Source organism: Mobula hypostoma, chromosome 9, assembly GCF_963921235.1.
Source record: "Mobula hypostoma chromosome 9, sMobHyp1.1, whole genome shotgun sequence".
Taxonomy (NCBI): domain Eukaryota; kingdom Metazoa; phylum Chordata; class Chondrichthyes; order Myliobatiformes; family Myliobatidae; genus Mobula; species Mobula hypostoma.
In genome coordinates, this window is record NC_086105.1 from 72,367,467 (window position 1) to 72,388,159 (window position 20,693).

At 43.2% G+C, this 20,693-nt stretch overlaps 2 long non-coding RNA genes across 4 annotated transcripts in view; one reads left to right on the forward strand and one right to left on the reverse strand.

Moving 5' to 3' along the window:
• Positions 1 to 20,693, forward strand: part of LOC134351277 (uncharacterized) — a 250,402-nt gene that overhangs the window by 129,340 nt on the left and 100,369 nt on the right. The window lies entirely within an intron of this gene.
• The window catches only part of LOC134351793 (uncharacterized), a 39,129-nt gene that overhangs the window by 5,803 nt on the left and 12,633 nt on the right, over positions 1 to 20,693 (reverse strand). The gene's annotated exons all lie outside the window — the stretch shown is intronic.

A 20,693-nucleotide genomic window follows, 5' to 3' on the forward strand; every position in this document is an offset into this window, starting at 1 on the left:
AAAAGATCAGCACCCCCCACCGAGCTTTCACGCGTGCAGCAAAGAACTCTAACAGATTTTTCAAGCAAAATTTTCCCTTGAGGAAACCATGTTGACTACGGTCTACTGTATCATGTACCTCCAAGTACCCAGAAATCTCATCCTTAATAATCAACTCCAAATTCTTCCCAACCACTGAGGCCAGACTAACTGGCCTATAGTTTCCTTTCTTCTGCCTCTCTTCCTTCTTGAAGAGTGGAGTGACATTTGCAATTTTCCAGCCTTCTGGAACCATTCTAGAATCTAGTGATTCTTGAAAGATCATTACTAATGCCTCCACAATCTCTTCAGCCACCTCTTTCAGAACTCTGGGGTGTACACCATCTGGTCCAGGTAACTTATCTATCTTCAGGCCTTTCAGTTTCCCAAGAACCTTCACTCTAGTTATGGTAACTTCACACACTTCATGACCCACGACACCTGGAACTTCCACCATACTTCTCGTGTCTTCCCCAGTGAAGACTGATGCAAAATACTGAATCAATTCATCCGCCATTTCCTTGTCCCTGTCTAGCATCATTTTCCATTGATCCAATATCCACTCTTGCCTCTCTTTTACACGTTATGTATCTGAAGAAACTTTTTGTATCCTCTTTAATATAATTGACCAGTTTACTTTTGTATACTATCTTTACCTTCTTAATGGTATTCTCACTCAGAAGGAGTTCAGAATAGAATGCCCATTTCAAGAGTCTGGTTGGGCTTGAGAGCAATTTAACCTGCCCAGCGGAACCTCGATGCTGGGGAGAGGACACTAATATTGATTTCCTTACCCTTTTCTGGATTTGGAGGATATTGCAGCTACACCATTTTGTTTTGATCTTTTCACAGTAAGTCAATGTGAGTGGGTTGTCCTTAGAGGAATTTGCATCAGAATTATATGATAAGAGGCAATGAGCCAGGGAGGGATTCAGGAGGTGAGGAGACATTGCCTCAACTGACAGAAATAAGACTACACTGGGGCTATGTCACCGGTCAGTTAGACATTAGCCTCTTTGATTTGAGTTTATAACCACATATTGTACACTCCAGACAGTGCAAGGAGTTTTCACATTCCCTTTGTGCTCTGACATTTGAGATAAGTGCAGAATTGACTACTGTAATGGTTGACAGTGTGTAGGAGAGGGTGGGGGTAATTGATGAGTGTGTGCAGAGGGTAAAGAAAATGAGATTGATGTAGGATTAGTTGAAATGGATGGCTGATGTTAGTACAGACTGAGTGGGCTGAAGTGCTCCTTCCTATGCCATACGTCTCTCTGACATGATGACTCTGTAACAAAAGGTTTCCAGCATGGTGATAGTAAAGAGCTTTGATTTTGATATCAATCTAGTTTTTTTCATGGTTGCATTACTGACATGAGCTTCCCATTCCAGATTTTATTTACTTAATTGAATTTAAATTCCTCTCAACAGGTTACAACAGATGGATTTGGATCATTGTCCAGGCCAGGGGTTACTTTTCATTTACAAAGCCCAAAGCTGCTGACTTGTTAACATGTTGTAAATAGCCGACTTTTATTTCATTGACCTCACAGCTTGCAAAATAATCTTCCTTTTTACTGGAATTGATGATAATCAAAATGGAAAATTCTCCGTCAGCCTGTTCATTAAACAACAATAGGAATAAATGGGAGGATCTTCTCTAGCACAAGCCAAAGGCTACATGGGAGGTTTCTCTAATGGTACGTTTTGAATTGACTGACCCAAAGCAAATCACATGAAATGCCCTGCCTGTAATTGACTTAGAAGATCTAACTGAATTATATGGAAGCTCTTCCCTTGAAGACAGATATTGTACAGCAAAATTAAAGTGGCTTGAATTAACTAGACAGCCGATCTTTATCAATGAAAAGACTTCCTCTAAAATAGGATTTCAAGAAAATGCGGTATCTACTGAATTATTTCTCAGGCTTAAATGTTTTAACATGAGACAGCAATACTGTTATTCCATCATAGTTTTATTGCCTTTATTTTAAACTTTAAAAAGCTGTAAAATAGATGTATTTCAGTGGCTCTGGGTAGCAAAGGCACCTCCATATCAAAAGAAAACTTGTAGGCCCTGTGTTGATTGGGGTTGATCATAGATGTTGTGTCCTAGCTGTCTTCACAAGCCAGTACATTATCCAGAGCAGTACGATATGGAGAGCAAGCTGTTGCCCATGAAGCTGGCTGTGTCATGGTCCAGTCCGTGAAGTCCATATTCCAGTTCACGGTCCAGTCCATCGACCCTTGCTCCAGGTTTTCCTGTCTACCCTGTTTCTGTTCTTGTTGAGCTCTAATTGAGGCAGCTGATGCTCGTTGGGGCTGGCTGCATAAATACCTTCAGAGACCAGGGCGTGGCTGTTGGATTGTTCTTGTCCTTACTCCTTGTATCCCTTCCTCTGCCTTCTGTTTCCTCACCTGAAGCCCTGCCTTGTCTTGCCAGTAACTCTTGCCTTGCCTGAAGTCCTCGTTTCGCCTTGCATTGCCTGAAGCCTTGCTTGGTCTTGCTGGTAACTCTCACCTCGTCTCGCCTTCAGTCTTGTCCTGGAGCCACCCCGTACCTAGCTCCATTCCTGTCTCTAGCCTCTGTCGGGTAAGTCAGGCCGTATTCCTGTTACCTACGGTTGGTCCTGTCCCTTCCTGTTCCTTGCCTCCGTTGGGTAAGCCAGGCTGTCTTGCCATTACCTGCGGTTGGTTCTGTCCCTTCCTGTCCCTTGCCTCCGTCAGGTGGTGATCCGCGCCCTGCCCAGGAGCATCGCGCCCTGCCCAGGAGTAGCCTCCAGCCTCCAGACTCCAGCCAAGCCTCTAGCCTCTAGCCTCAAGCCTGAAGACTCCAGCCTCCAGCCTCCAGCCTCCTGCTTCCTGCCAAGCCTCGCCTCAAGTCTCTAGCTTCAAGCCTGAAGACTCCAGCCTTGTCCTGCCTGCCAGCCAAGCCTCGTCCTTGCCTAGTTCTGGGGTCCGAGCCAGAGGCAAGACCCAGGTACTGGGTCTCTGTCCAGTCTCTGGATCGGAGTCCAAGCCCGGGCTCCTAGCTCTCTTGTCCAGTCCTGCTCCTGGTTCCTGGTTTTTGTGTCCATGTCCTTGCTCTCACCCTGTATCCTAGTCCTGTCCCTAGTACTTCAGTGTCTGTGTCTTGCACTTGGGTCCATTCCTAGCCACCGCCTTATGGCAAGCTGGTGAACTCAAAGGAACGGCAGAGACCGATACAATTGACACCAGCAACATCGTGGGAGATGCCAGTCAGCACTGAACTCAATGAAGGACACCCTTAGGGAATGCTGCTCTGGATTATTCCTCGGTGTTTGCTCCTGAAGCCTTCCCCGTGAGTGGCTATAGCTGCAAGACAATGCAGCTTTGAGATCAGCATTTTTCTTCTCCTAGATGAACTGCCAATCACATTTGATGAGCTGCATCAGCCCAAAGTGACCGGTTTTAAGGCACCAGTAACCTGCCTTTGCCCTTCTCCTGTCTGTAGAAAGGGTTCCACGAGGATTAATACACGAAGACCAGGAGCTGGATTTTGTTGTCAGAGGTGATTTGAGAAGCATGCCATTGGGAGCATTTAATAGTTAGTGGAAGCTTATCCACACTACCCCTCCTCCCAGTTATAACAACCTTAAAAACAAACAGCTAATGGAATTAAAGGAGCAAACATAAGTTATTGTGTATTTAATATTTCAGTAATATTCAAGTATAATTGAAAATGTACTGATTGATTCAGCATTCTTTGTTAATAATTCATTATTGGTTATATGTACAAAGTAGATGAATGGAATACGTCATTACAGCACTGGGTCAATATGTGCACCTTTCTAAAGTAAAATAAAATAGACATGTTATCCCGACTCCTATTTTTCTTTCATTTAGTCTCTAGATCAGGGTTTCCTAATCTGGGATCCACAGACCCCTTGGTTAGTCAAAGGGCTCCATGGTATAAAGAAGTCGAGAATCCCCGTTCCAGAGTTACAAAATAAACAGTGGTGATGAGGTAGTTTTAAAATGAACCCAAAAAAAAACTGTATATGTTGAAGCACAGCAAGACGTTTGAGTTATAAAAATGCACAGAATGTTTTTCTTCAAAAATGGGAGAGAAAGAGATGTTCACGTTTAAAAAAAGGCGGAAAACAGACAAAATTAACAGGTTCATAAGCAGTGAGTACTGTTTGATAATAATAAATAAAATGAAAGCAGAAATGGCTGGCGACATCGGAAAGACAGACATGTTTGATTGTACAACAGATAACTGGGTGATGTATACTGAAGAAATAGATGCAAACGAAATAGCCAATGAAAAGTGAATGCCAGTTTTGCTGAGTGTAATAGGTGGAAAAGAATACAATTTGCTAAGAAACATAGAAATATAGAAAACCTACAGCACAATACAGGCCCTTCAGCCCACAAAGTTGTGCCAAACATGTCCCTACCATAGAAATTACTAGGTTTACACATAGCCCTCTATTTTTCTAGGTTCCATGTACCTATCTCTTAAAAGACCCTATCATATCCGCCTCCACCACCATTGCTGGCAGCCCATTCCACGCACTCACCACTCTCTGCGTAAAAAACTTACCCCTAATCCTACTCCCCAGCACCTTAAACCTGTGTCCTCTTGTGGCAACCATTTCAGCCCTGGGAAAAAGCTTCTGACTATCCACATGATCAATGCCTCTCATCATCTTATACACCCCTATCAGGTCACCTCTCATCATCCGTCGCTCCAAGGAGAAAAGGCCGAGTTCACTCAACCTATTCTCATAAGGCATGCTCCTCAATCCAGGCAATATCCTTGTAAATCTCCTCTGCACCCTTTCTATGTTTTCCACATCCTTCCTGTAGTGAGGCAAACAGAACTGAACACAGTTCTCCAAGTGGGATCTGACCAGGGTCTTATATAGCTGCAAAATTACCTCTCGGCTCCTAGATTCAGTTCTACGATTAATGAACGCCAATACACCGTATGCCTTCTTAACCACAGAGTCAACCTGCGCAGCTGCTTTGAGCGTCCTATGGACTCAGACCCCAAGATCCCTCTGATCCTCCATTAATACTATATTCTGCCATCATATTTAACCTACCAAAATGAACCACCTCATACTTATCTGGGTTGAACTCCATCTGCCACTTCTCAGCCCAGTTTTGCATCCTATCAATGTCCCACTGTAACCTCTACCAGCCCTCCACACTATCCAAAACACCTCCAAACTTTATGTCATTAGCAAACGTACTAACCCATACCTCCACTTCCTCATCCAGGTCATTTATAAAAATCACGAAGAGTAAGGTCCCAGAACAGATCCCTGAGGCACACCATTGGTTACTGACCTCCATGCAGAATATGACCCGTCTACAATCACTCTTTGCCTTCTACGGGCAAGCTAGTTCTGGATCCACAAAGCAATGTTTCCTTGGATCCCATGCCTCCTTACTTTCTCAATAAGCCTTGCATGGGGTATCTTATCAAATGCCTTGTTGAAATCCATATACAGTACATCTACTGCTCTTCCTTCAACAATATGTTCAGTCATATCCTCAAAAAATTCAATCAGGCTCGTAAGGCATGACCTACCCTTGACAAAGTCATGCTGATTATTCCTAATCATATTATACCTCTCCAAATAAATCTTGCCTCCCAAGCTCTTCTCCATCAACTTACTAACCACTGAAGTAAGACTGACTGGTCTATACTTTCCTGGGCTATTTCTACTGCCTTTCTTGAATAAAGGAACAACATCCGCATCCCTCCAATCCTCCAGAACCTCTCCCGTCCCCATTGATAATTCAAAAATCATCACCAGAGGCTCAGCAATCTCCTCCCTTGCTTCCCACAGTAGCCTGGGGTACATCTCATCTGGTCCCAACGACTTATCCAACTTGACGATTTCCAAAAGCTCCATCACCTCCTCTTTCTTAATATCTACATGCTCAAGCTTTACGGTCTGCTGCAAGTCATCACTACAATCATCAAGATCCTTTTCCGTAGTGAATACTGAAGTAAAGTGTTCATTAAGTACCTCTGATATTCCTCCGGTTCCATACACACTTTCCCAATGTCACACTTCCTAGGTCCTATTCTTTCACGTCTTATCCACTTGCTCTTCACATATTTGTAGAATGCCTTGGGGTTTTCCTTAATCCTGCCCGCCAAGGCCTTCTCATGGTCCCTTCTGGCTCTCCTAATTTCCTTTTTAACCTCCTTCCTGTTAGCCTTATAATCTTCTAGATCTCTAATCTACATACTACTAAAACTCTCATGCTCTGTCTGTCTGTCTGTCTGTTTGTGACCTCCAATTAGTGCAAATGGTGCATTACAGTGGCACTTTTTTTGGCTAAATCGAATTAAAATGCGCTAACTTACAGAATGCAGGCAAAGTTCAGGGTTATATATTCGTATAAAATTGCTCATTTGCCAAAATCAACAGGCTCCCTTTTAACCCAAGACCCGATCAACCATCATGGAAATCGGGACGCGACAGCCCGACGCATGCGCAAGACCAGCCTCAGCAGCGACACCTACTGGAGCAAAAGGGCAGGGCAGCTCTATTTCGAGGGGTCCACATTCTGCTAATCACCATCAGCATGAGCAGGATTGGGACAGATCTAACTGCCACCCATCAATAAGAGATAATTAAATCTTATTGTAATGACATACTTTGAGACACCCATAAAACCCTTTGCTGCAGTCAGAGGACAGCAGTGACTATATCACCACCATTTAGGAGAACGCCAACCACATCATCAAGAATAATCAGCATCCTTTGGTGTTACTGCTTCGTATCTTCTATCCAGCATTAGGGTAAAAAAAAATGGTCAGCCTAATTATGCCACATGGAGAGGGAAAGGGGACATTATGGTCAAGAGATGATGCCAAACATCGTCGGGAAGTGGCAAGGAGAGGGAGAGAACAAGAATTGGTAGAGGCTAAGGCTGCACGACTCCAGGATCAAAGAGTCAGGACAAAAAAAGATGAAAGAAGAGGCAGAGAAGAAGAGGCATGCACATCTCCAGGAGCAGAGACAAACAACAAACAGCAGAAGAGATGAAGAGACGGGAGGTGAAAGGGCTGCACTTCTCCAGAATGACGAGAGGCACAAGGGTGGCAGAGTAACACTCACAACATGCTGGAGGAACTCAGCAGGTCGGGCAGCATCCGTGGAGATGATCAGTCAACGTTTCGGGCCGGAATCCTTCATCAGGACTGAAGAGGGGAGGGGCAATAGCCCTATAAGGAAGGTGGGGAAGGAGAAGGCTGGTAGGTGCCAGGTGAAAAACTAGGAAGGGGAAAGATAAAGGGTTGGGGAGAGGAGGCAGGGAGGTGATAGGCAGGAAAGGTGAAGAAGGAATAGGGGAAAACACAATGGGTAGTAGAAGGAGGCAGTACCATGAGGGAGGGGATAGGCAGCTAGGGGAGGGGGCAGAGTGAAACAGGGATAGGGGAAGGGAGGAGGAGGGAATTACCGGAAGTTGGCGAACTCAATGTTCATGCCCAGGGGCTGGAGACTACCCAGATGGTATATGAGGTGCTGCTCCTCCAACATGAGTTTAGCCTCATCATGGTAGTAGAAGAGGTCATGTATGGACATATCTGAAAGGGAATGTGAAGCAGAGTTGAAGTTGGTGGCAACTGGGATATCCTATCTGTTGTGGCGGATGGAGCGAAGGTGCTCGACGAAGCGGTCCCCCAATCTGTGTCGGGTTTCACCGATGTAGAGGAGGCTGCACCGGGAGCACCGTATGCCATAGATGACCCCAACAGACTTACAAGTGAAATGTTGCCTCACCTGGAAGCACTGTTTGGGGCCCTGAATGGTGGCAAGAGAGGAGGTGTAGGGACAGGTGTAGCACTTACACTTACAGGGATAAGTGCCGGGTGGGAGATCCGTGAGGAGGGACGTGTGGACCAGGGAGTCACGGAGGGAACAATCCCTGCAGAAAGCACAGAGGGGTGGAGAGGGAAAGGTGCTTAGTGGTGGGGTCCTGTTGAAGGTGGCGGAATTTACGAAGGAGAAAGTGCTGGATCTGGAGGCTGGTGGGGTGGTAGGTGAGGACAAGGGGAACTCTGTCCCTGTTATGGTGACAGGAGGATAGGGTGAGGGCCGAAGTGCGGGAAATGGAGGGAATCATTGATGATGACAGAAGGGAAACCACGATCCTTAAAGAAAGAGGACATTTGAGATGTCCTGGATGGCAGATAAGCCAGAAATGATGCCATCAAAAGTGTCTTTCATTAAACGAGGAGGAGCTATATTTGCTTTGCGATGAGTCGCTCTTCTTTAATAAACTGAGATTTACTACTTCAGTTTCCAAAGCAAAGTGATACCAATAGCATTCAGGAAAATCGAATGTTCATTCTGGTCACATCAGATTGCACTACCCATCTCTCAAAGGGTGCCCCAACAGGTCATCCCATTGTCTAGTATTACCGAGCTCTCTGAACCATTTGTAAGCTTTTCTTTTCTTCTTGACTAGATTTATTACAGCCTTTGTACACCACGGTTCCTTTACCCTACCATAACTTCCCTGTCTCATTGGAACGTACCTATGCAGAACTCCACACAAATATCCCCTGAACATTTGCCATATTTCTTCCGTACTTTTCCCTGAGAACATCTGTTCCTAATTTAATCTTCCAATTTCCTGCCTGATAGCCTCATAATTCCCCTTACTCTAATTAAATGCTTTTCTAACTTGTCTGTTCCTATTTCTCACCAATGCTATTGTAAGTAAGATAGAATTATGAGCACTATCTTCAAAATGCTCTCCCACTGAGAGATCTGACACCTACCAGGTTCATTTCCCAATACCAAATCATGTATAGTCTCTCCTCCTGGAAGCTTATCTACATATTGTGTCAAGAAACCTTCCTGAACACACCTAACAAATTCCACCCCATCAAAACCGCTCGCTCTAGGGAGATGCTAATCAATATCTGGGAAATTAAAATCTCCCACCACAACACCTCTGCTATTATTACACCCTTCCAGGATCTGTTTCCCTATCTGCACCTCGATATCCTTGTTACTATTGAGCAGCCTATAAGAAACACCCGGTGAAATTATTGACCCCTTCTTGTTCCTAACCTCCACCCACAGAGACTCCGTAGACAGTCCCTCTATGACGTCTACTTTTACTGCTGCCGTGACACTATCTCTGATCAACAGTGCCACGCCCCCACCTCTTTTGCCTCCCTCCCTGTCCTTTCTGAAACATCTAAATCCTGCACTTGAAGTAACCATTCCTGTCCCTGAGCCATCCAAGTCTCTGTATTGGCCACGACATCATATCTCCAAGTACTGATCCACACTCTAAGCTCATCCGTTTTGTTCACAATACTCCTCGCATTAAAATAGACACATTTCAAACCGTCACTCTGAGCGCGTCCCTTCTCTATCACCTGTCTATCCTCTCTCTCGCACTGTTTCCAAGCTTTCTCTATTTGTGAGCCAACCGCCTCATCCCCGGTCTCTTCAGTTTGGTTCCCACCCCCCAGCAATCCTAGTTTAAACTCTCCCCAGCAGCCTTAGCAAACTTCCCGGCCAGGATATTGGACTCCCTGGGATTCAAGTGAAAACTGTCCTTTTTGTACAGGTCACACCTGCCCCAAAAGAGGTCCCAATGATTCAGAAATCTGAATCCCTGCCCCCGCTCCAATCCCTCAGCCACACATTTATCCTCCACCTCATTCTATTCCTATACTCACTGTCGCATGGTACAGGCAGTAATCCCGAGATTACTACCTTTGCGGTCCTGCTTCTCAACTTCCTTCCTAACTCCCTGTAGTCTTTTTTCAGGACCTCTTCCTTTTTCCTACCTATGTCATTGGTATCAATATGTACCACAGCCTCTGGCTGTTCTCCCTCCAACTGCAGGATATCTTGGATGCGATCTGAAACATCCCAGACCGTGGCACCTGGGAGGTAAAGTACCATCCGAGTTTCTTTCCTGCATCCATAGAATCGTCTGTCTCAGAGGCATGGCCACTGTTGCTTCCCCCAGGTAGGCTGTACCCCTCAACAGTAATCAAACAGGAATACTTATTGTTACGGGGTACCACCACAGGGGTACTCACAAGTACCTGACTCTTCCCCTTCCCTTTCCTGACTGTGACCCAATTATCTGTCCCCTGTGGCCCCGGTGTGACCATCTGCCTCTAAGTCCTTTCTATTACCTCCTCGCTCACCCTAACCAGACGAAGGTCATCGAGCTGCATCTCCAGTTCCCTAACTCGGTCCCTTAGGAGCTGCAGCTCAACACACTGGGTGCAGATATGGCCGTCCGGGAAGCTAGGAGACTCCAGGACCTCCCACATCTGACAACCGGCCCCACACACATGCTACTTCCTTTCTGCAATTAACACAGGTAAACCTACCTTGCCTCGTTACTGCCTAAGCCTGTTGAGTCAAAACCCTATCACTCTGCTACCCTCTCACTCCGCTGCCCGCTGGATATGGTGGTCTTCTTTTTAAACTTTTGAAGTTTGACTGCTCCAATCAAATCATCTGGAATGAGCTTTGCTGCTATTGTGAACGTCATGCAGGAACATTTAGAAATGTAACCACTGATGACTGCAGATCACTTTAGGTTTTATGTGGAATCAAAAAGGAAAGGGAGTCCATTATCCAAGCACTGCTAGTTTTGTAATGGGTTTAATTGTGCACTGAGTGTTCATTCACTTTGTATAATCTTACAAGAAAGCATTCAAAAATGTTTCTTAACTGAAGCACAACTCGCATTTGAAAGAGCAGTTGGAATCACTGTATCAATGGAAATCACAGCCAGAGACACAACTGAGTTGCAGTCAGTAATGAAAATGAGTGTGAACAAAATTCAGCATCAAAACAAAAGGTTACCTGGCTGAAGAAATTGTGTTACCATTGTGGCAGGGGCTCACATTCACCAGACCAATGCACATTTAAAGCCAAAACTTGAAGAAAATGTCATAAAGGAGAACACATACAAAGAACATGTGGATCAGACAAAAATGGACTGCACAAGGAACAGAAAAAGATTGAAAAGTCAAGCTGCAGTTTCAAAATAGCACTAATCTGCAAACTGTTGATAAAAATCTGATAATCATGAGATAATAAAGGACTGACTAGCCTTGAGATTTACAATGCGAAAACTAACAAGAGAAAAGCAAAATGGCTTACACCAGAAGTGAACGGCAAATTAATTACAATGGAATTGTACACTGGCTCAGCTGTTTCAACCATTCTGCAAAATGACTTTCAACAGCATTTCAAATATACTGAACTGAAGCCAGCGGATATCCAACTAAGAAAATATATTGGGGAAAAAAGATAACTCCTGGTGGAATGATATTCATAACAATGAGATACAACAATCAACAAATCACATTTGAACTTGTACATGGTAAAAACAGGAGGGCCAACATTGTGGGGCTGTGATTGGCTGAGAAAGTTGACTAAAGATACATCCACCATTTGCATGTCACATTCCCTTCAATATAGTTAACTGAAAGCGAGTTAAGAAAGGTACTGGATGATGCCATAGTACTGTTCAAGGATGGCACTGGAAAACTCAAACATATCAAGGATAAACTAGCGTTCAATGAAAATGCCACACCACGTCTTACAAAGCCCATCTAGTTCCTTGTACCATCTGTGATAAAGTAGCCAGTGAGCTTGATTGCATGGAGGCAGAAGGAATTCTTTCCCAGGTTGAGTGGAGCCTATAGGCAATGCCAGTGAAGAATGGGTTTGTCAGGATCTGTGGCGATTGTAAGTTCACCATCAACCCAGTACTGAGGGCAGATGAATATCCTCTGCCCAGGACAGAGGATATCTTTAGAAACCTTTCTGGAGAAAACAGTTCAACAAACTGGACAGATGGAGACAGAAGAGAAGCCCAATATATTTCTCACCATAAACAATCACAAAGGCCTTTATCACTATAATAGACTTATTTTTGTACAGCACCTGCATTTTCATTCTGACAGAAAGCTATGGACCAGGTGTTGCAAGGTTGCCCAGTGTTACCCACATGGCATCATTGTCACTGGTGAGGACGACAAGGAACAACTCCAAAATCTCAAAACAGTGTTAAAAAAAAACTTTCGAAGATTATGGGCTCAGAGCACAATGCAACATGTGTGAATTCTTTAAACCAAACATCACTTAGTGTGATTTCACCACCAACACACAAGGATTACATAAGTGTGCTGAGAAAAATTAAGCAGCGGTAGATACCCAAGGACAAAGGATGTGTCACAGTTCTGGTCCTTTTTAGGATTTGTTAATTACTGTAACAGGTTCCTGCCAAACCTGGCTAATGTGCCCCACCCCTTGAGCTGATTACTACAGATTGGGAAGAAATGGCAATGGATTAAGCAGTGTGAGGTGGCTTTCCAAAAGGAAAAAGGAAATGGTACCATCAGACACCGTACTCACACTTTATGATCCATATCATCGAGTGAAGCATGCCTGTGATGCCTCTCCTTATGGTATAGGAGCAGTCATGTCACATGATATGAGTGATGGAAGTGAATGTCCCATGGACTTTGCATCACGTTCTCCTACTGCTGCAGAGAAAAATTACACACAGATTGACAGGGAGGGGTGTAAAACATTTTAACCAGTACTTATATGGGAGAGAGTTTACTCCTAGTAACTAGTAACTCGGATACTAGCAATAACTAGTATCCATTTTCAATCCACAGAAGGGTGTTCCGCTAACAGCAGCAGCACAAATGCAGAGATGGGCTCTGTTTCTTGGTGGACACAATGACAAGATCGAATTCAGAAGGACAACTAATCCTGGAAATGCTGATGCAATGTCCCATTTACCCCTGGAAAAGGAAATACCTGAAAAATTTACAACAAAAGAACTCTTTTCGTGATGTATTCTCCCAAATGCAAATTGAAAGCCTCCCTTCAAAGATGGGTACTTGGAAAGATTAAGAACGGAACTGGATCATTGTCCTTTACAGTGGAGATTGTGTTTGATGTCATCTGGAGATGTCACATTGATCAGTTGAGGAGAGCAGAGTCAATTATTGGAGAAGAAAGGTGTCCCAGAGATGTCAGAACCACTTGCTACAGTTCCAGAGTCAATTCCTACAATCACTATGGAGGAGGCCCCAGAACCTGAGATTGTCTCACAGCCACAAGCCTCACCTGTCAAGCATAGTGATGCTGTTCATCAAGAAAGACTTCATCCCTCAAGAATAAGAATTCCTCCACAGCAATTAAATCTTTTGTCCTGATGGGGCAAGTTAAAATGTAGTATGCTGTAGAGTTGTGGATATCTTTATACATATGTCTGTGTGTGTAGATGACTAGAAAGCAACTGTTACATACTTGAGTTGAGAATTTATAGCTAAGTAGGAAGAAGTGTATTTATATTTCAGTAATATTTGAGTTATACATGTGTTGTAAATACATAATTTTGTCTATATAATTCATTATGGCTTGTATGTAGGAAGTACATGAATAGCATATGTCATTACACTGCATCATATGTACGCCCCTCATTAAAATAAAACAAAGTAGATATGTTATTCTGGGCTTCTGTGTTTCCCTTTCGATTAGTTTATAGAGTTACCAAACATAACCCAAGTGACTTCAGATGCCGGGATTGGAGTTACACCCAACCTGCTAGAAGAACTCAACAGATGAAGAGGCACATATGGAGGGAAAAGGACAGTTGACATTTGGACTGAGACCCTTCATTCTGGTTCAGATGATGAATCTCAATCTGAAATGCTAACTATCCATTTCCCTCCTAGGCGCTGCCTGGTGCGTTCCTCCAACAATTTTGTGTGTTGCTCCAAAGGTTTAGCAGGTCAGGCAAAATCAGTGGAGGGAGAAAGCAAACTAAAATTTTGAGTCAATGATTTTTTTCGAGAATAAGTTATTGAGCTGAAACTTTAACACTGTTTCTCTTTCCACAGTTGCTGTTTCGCCTGTAGAGAACTTGTAGCATTTTCTGTTGCACTTTCTTACTTTCATGCAGGGCTTACTTTCTGGGAATGTTTGGCGAGTTGGGAGGGATTGGACAAGGGACAGAGAATATTCTGACAATGAGATTCCCCTCCATGAACTGCATCTACACTTCTCTCTGTCCTGCTGAAGTAACCAACACAACCATAGACACCACCCACCTCATACATTCTATCTTCTTCACCTTTCCATCAGGCAGAAGATACAAAGCCAGAAAGCATGTTCCAAAAGGCTAAAGGACAGCTTCTATTCCACTGATCCAAAACTATTAAGTGGTCTCTCGTACGATAAGAAAGATCCTTAACCTCACAAACCATCTTGTGTAGGCCTTGCACCTTATTGTCTGCCTGTACTGCACTACCTCAGTAATTGTAACACTTTATTCTACATTATTATTTCTTTTCCTTGTACCATCTTGATGTGCTGGTGTGATGAGCTAATCTGTGTGCATAGCACACAAAAAAGTTTTCCACTGTACCTTCCTACATGTGATAATAATTAACCAATTTACTGATTTATCAACAATCATAAGTGAATAAATATGTTCCCAAGTTCTTATCTTAAGTACATTTTCTGCTCCGTTGCAGAGAAAAATACCTCATGTATGACGGGAATAAATTTTCAGACCCCCACTTTCTGATTTATGGTTTTCACTTTCAAATAATGTGATTATTCTAAGTAATATTAAGTACAGAATCCTTGCAGACTTGATTTTACAGATTAGTATTAGAATGTTTTTTAATGATCATACATTATGTTATCTTACTAGTTTTGCTATTAATAGAAATGGTCAAAGATTATCATTCCTACGCGTGCACATTTCCATCTTTCTGCCATTTATATGGGTATAAATCAGTTACTGTTCTCATTAATTCTATTTGTCCTTGGTGTGACATTATATTTTCAAAGTATATGATTAATTTAATCAGAAATGTGCAATAAATTATGATCACCATTTTAGCTTTACCTTGGTATAATTCAAGAACCAGATTGCTCAAGGAAATAACACAACTTCTAACAATAGAAGATTATGTGGTCAACAGTTGGAACCTAGGTACCTAAAATATATAATTTAAAAAATTGCACTTAAACAGCACAGCTGGCATGCTGACTATCCTGAGTGATCTGTGTTGTCTTTAGCTGCTCCAGATATTTTTTTAAAATTTTTATTTTATTTAGCGGTGGCTTAGCGTAGTTTCTGATGGACCCTAGATCGTGGTCTCTGGCGGCTTTGCTACTGCTTGCATGGTGGGTGGTGAGGGAGAGGTCGATGCTTTTGATGCTGTTTGTGTGTGGGGAAGGGGAGGGGGGCTTTAGAGTTCTAATGCTTTCTGTCATTCATTCTTTGTGGATGTCTGAGAAGAGTAAGAATTTCAGGTTGTATACTGAATACGTTCTCCGATATTAAATGGAACCATTGAGATACATCGCAGAACAGGCCCTTCTGGGCCAAACAGCCGCGCCGCCTAGCAATCCACCTATTAACATTAGCCTAATCACAGGACAATTTACAAGGATCAATTGACCTACTAATCAATAAGTCTTTGGACTGTGGGGGGAAGCTGGAGCACCTGGACGAAACAAATATTGTGCACAGGGACAACTACCTGTTGGGGGTGGTCTTTCATTGATTCTATTGTATTTCTTGTATTTACTGTGATTGCCAACAAGAAAGTGAATTGCAGGTTTGTTTATGTTGTACTGCCCATTATGCCGCAGGCGTTTAGGGCAGCAATGAAGGTCCTCCATCTCTGGTTGTGTTCAGCGCTTCTTTCACCAAGTCAGTAGCTCGCTGTTCACAATAGTCAGCCATGCAAGTCCTGGGTGTAGGCTCAGCAATAGCATCACACGCAGTTGAAAAGGGATTCTTCATTGCTGTTTCTGTAACAATTTTGTTTAACCACTCAGGTTTGTTAGTTCTGAGCTGAACTCCTGAACCTGAGGACCAGTGACCACTCTTAGTTTGGCTTCTACCTTTGACTTGCTTGACATGGATGAACTTACCAAGAGCCAAAGCATAAAGCCCTGACTCCAGCCAACATAGCTCTCCGGGTCATTGAGGACCAAGCCTCTGAAGCATGACAAGGTTGTGGTCCTCTTGGAGGGACATGCATGCACTTTGATAATAAATTTACTTTGAGCTTTGAATGTACAAACTCCTTACAGATGGCACTGGAATTGAATGCTGAATTCCATAATGCCCTGAGCAGGGATAGCATTGTCCTAACTGCTACTCTACCGTAGCATCCCGTAGTTTTGGCTTATCCTTCTCTGTAACCTTTCCTAGCTGACTACTAAGTCAAGCCTTTACTTCACCACACTGGTAATAGCCATATCTGAATCCTAGGCTGTAGGGATTGACACTTGTCACCTCTTCTCCTGTGAGATCCTTCCCAAAGCCTAGCCCCACAGTCACCCCCCATAATGTTTCCTTCTCTTTTTGGCACACGTATTTTTGTTTGGTTTAATGACTGCAAGATACTTAAGGTGTATTGCCAAGTATGCTTGCCAAGGATGCAGCAGGCTGTCCCTCTCCATGCGTCTAATGAATCCAAAGGAATGGCAGAGACCGATACAATTTGGCACCGGCAGCATAGCAGGAGTTGCCAGTAAGCATTGAACTCGATGTAGGACTGCTTTAGGAAATCCATCTCCAGATTTTTCCTTGAGGTTTACTTCCGAAGCCTTCCCCACGAGTGGGTATAGCCACAAGGCAGCGGAGGTTTGAGATGAGAGCTTTTCTTCTCCTAGATAAGCTGCCAAGCTCAGCTGATGAGCTCAATCTGCCTAAAATGACTGCTTTTTAGGTGCCGGAAACCTGCCTTTGCCCCTTCTCCTGCCAGTAGAAATGGTTTCACCAGCTAAGCCACACATGAAGCTGGACTTGGTTTTCAGAGACTATTTGAGCTATACACCACTGGAAGCATTTAATAGTAGTGGGAAAATGTGCATATCCCTACTACTCCAACTCCAGCTATGGCAAACTTAAGGAACCACTTCTTCTGTAACTAAAACGCAGTTCTGCATTCTGTTATTGTTTTTCCTTTTGTACTCCCTCAATATGTTTATGTTCAGACTGCTCTGCTGGATGTCACACAAACAAAAGTTTTTCTCTATACCTCAGTTGCAATAATGAACCTGTGGCAATGCTAATGTCTCATTGCATTCAGTCTCTGTGCTAGGGGTGAAAAGACACTGAACCAAATGACCACCATCCACTGCACCAGTGTTGGTTCCTTTTCATCTTTCAGATCAGTGCAGTGGTTTTCTACATTTGTCAGTTCTTCTCTTTTGTGCATTACTTGTTTGCTCTGCATCAAATTTAGTGCAGTTTCCTCCCATACCTATCTGTCTCTGCAGGTACAATAACAACATTTAACAAGACATTTGGATAAGAAAGGCTTAGGGAGATATCATCCAATCAGTGGGATAAAAGAACTAGTTTAGGTGGACAGCTTGGTTGTCATGGATGCGTTAAGTTGAAGGGCCCATTTCTATTTGTGTTTATCTACAAGTCTCTGCCTCTTATTCTTTCCTCAAATTCACTTAGTCAGCTATTTTCTACGGCTTGGATGCAAATATTGCCTGCCAGAACATCTGTGAAGCCCCTTGCTGTGCCTTTCCATGTTAAACCAGTGCTCGGATCTCACTGGGGCTTCCAAGTACTTCACGGCTGCGACAAATCTTTGTGGGCTTCTGAAGTGGCTTAATTGCTGCTAATTATGCCTTGATCCCCGTGCTGAATTTTTCAGAGTAAACTAAAGCACATTTTCCCAAAACCACACTTATTAATTTGGAGGTTCCCTCAGAGTTTGACCGTAAAGTGTGGGAATGCCCATCCATTCTCAGTTGCCTTTTGTTTTCTGTACAGAATCATGGCTCAGATGATGGCGAATAGAGCCGTGAGCTAGAATGTGTTCGCAGTTAGCTTACTTCTCTTTAATAATGCGGTGGGGTGACAGGAATGCACTGTGATAGTACAGGTAAATATGATAGATGTGTTTCAGAGACACTTAGATGGGCACGTGAACGTGCAGAGAATGGAGAGACATGGGCATTGTGTGGGCAGAAGGAATTCGCTTAGTTAGACATTCAAAGTTTCAAAGCACATTTATTATCAGTATACAATTCTGAAATTTGCCCTCCCATGGGCAACAATGAAACAAAGAAACAGCATGGAATGTATTTAAATAAAACATCAAACGCCCAACATGTGAAAAAAGTACAAATCACACAAAGAACATAAAGCAAGCAAATAACTTACGGAATGTGAAACCTCAAACCACAGAGTGCCCGAAATGGTTCGGGAACTACAGCCTCCAGGTCAGTTCAGGTTAGCGCTGTGTCAACCACAGTAACCTCAGCCACTGAGCCAGTTCTGCGCCGAGGCGCCTCGATCAAATCGCTCAAGTAGCAATAAAAGGGTAACCAGAAGCACATGGAACACGAAGCGCAGAGTCGTCCGAGCGCAGAGATTGGCTGATTAGATATTTGCATTAAAGAGCATCTGCATGGGTGTACCTAATAAAGTGGCCACTGAGTGTATGTTACCCACGCAGCAGGATCCCCCTCTCCGTGCAGCTGATGAACCCAAAAGAACGACAGAGACCGATACAGTTTGAAACTAGCGCTGTCACAGGTCTTGCCAGTCAGCATTTAACTCAACGTAGGACTGCCTCGTGGACTCCATCTCCAGATCTTTCCTTGGGGTTTACTCGCAAAACCTTCCACGTGAGGGAGTGGAGGCCTGAGATCAGAGTTCTCCTTCTCCTAGATGAGCTGCCAAGCTTGGCTGATAAGCCCCATCTGCCCAAAGTGACTGGGTTTAAGGCACCAATAGCCCTCCCTTCTCCTGTCAGTAGAAATGGTTCCACTGGGCTTAGTAGTTAAGCTAGACATGAAGGCCAAGAACTCGATTTGGTTGTTAGAGACTATTTGAGACACACAGTATTGGGAGCATTTAATAGGTGGTGGGAGCTTATTCTTACTCTCCCCCTCCCCCCATCCCGGCTATAGCAACCTTAAGGAACCCTCTTGCTCCCCACATCACACTGATCCGGCTTGAGTACTGCCCTGCATGTCATGTAGCAGCTGGGACTCATGATCAACGGTGACTCCAACCATCAGAAGGACTCATGAGGGTATGTTCAGATCACTGTAACTCTCAACTCTGTGTCGAGTCAAGATTTTCTGATGTAAAGAAGCTAGACAATAGAGCAGTGTTTTGGTAATGTTGCACCGGTTTTCAGACTCTCAGCTATCCTTTACTTTCCCAACTATCAATGAATCATAGAAAGTTAATAGTGGAAGGAGGGCATTCAGTCATCATCTCCATGTTGCCTAAAACAGACATTAATTTCTTCTCTCTAACCACCTCCTGGTAATGGACCAACAGGTCATTGACTGTATAGTTCTGTCTTGCTAGCAAACTTGGAAAACTTTGGGGTCTGTAGAGTTGGTTGTAAAAGGGCATTGGTGATCGAAGGCTGTTATCTCTTTAACAACAGTCAACTGGTTGCATACTCTGGTTTGCAGTGGTTCTGGAGCAACATTAAGAATCAGCTTTGGAAAAATGGTGATGTTGAATTGAACGTTCCCACTGTAGACAGAGAACCCAGATATTGTAGACACAACACACTCTGCTCTTTCACCTAATTCATTAGTGTGTCTGAGGACCCAAACTGATTCCAGTGGCAGTCTGTCAACCTATAACAATATCCTGCCTTTTCTAACTCATCTGTTTTCAAATAAATTAAACTTTTTCAATGAACATAGATAGCCCTTATTTTATGCAAACAAAACTTTATGCAGTAACTTATCAATAATATTCCCTTTTTCTACCCTGCTAGCTGTATCAAGTAAAATTCCTAAATTTTTCAAATTTCTTTTCCAAAACCCCTGGCCTGATTTTATTATGGTTTTCTGAGTGCACTGCTATCACATTCTGAATAATTCATTTCAATATTTTGCCAACACTTGATGTTAGGTTAACTGGTCTTTAGTTCCCTATTTTCTCTCTCTCTCCTTCCTTAAATAATGTTACATTTTCATCTTCTACTCCTGGCACTTCTCAAGCATCCAGGGAATTTTGGAAGATCGTCAATAACACATCTACAGCTGTCGTGTTCCCCGCTCTGGCATTCAGACCCACACATCCAAGCCTTTCCAGCACCAAGTTCTCATAATTTCTCCACTACTTGTTCTTCAGTGACACTAATTACACTGAGCTCCTTGCTGTCATTAATATTAGTTATTATAGCTGTTTCGCATTCATAGCCCAAACCAGATAGTCTGCTCAAAGCTGGATTATTCATTCTGTTTAGAATTTTATATGCATTAATAAACAGAAGGGGAAAGCATTCCCTACATAATATTAATGTTTTATAATTACAAATTCAGATTTCTTGAAAGGATCATAATCAAACCATAATAATGGTTATATTTCATCGCTTTAGTTTTGCTCTCATTCTATTGTTTTACCAAATGTGTCTGAATTATTATTGATAACATTATATTGTCTACACCCAGTGGCCACTTTATTAGTATTTAATTATCCTGTACTTTACTTATTTAATTTATCCACGTTATTTATCTTCTACCTAATGAAGTGGCCACTAAGTGTATGGTTGTGATTTTCTGCTGCTGTAGCCCATCCATATCGAGGTTCGATGCGTTGTGCATTCAGAGCTGCTCTTCTGCACACCACTGTTGTAA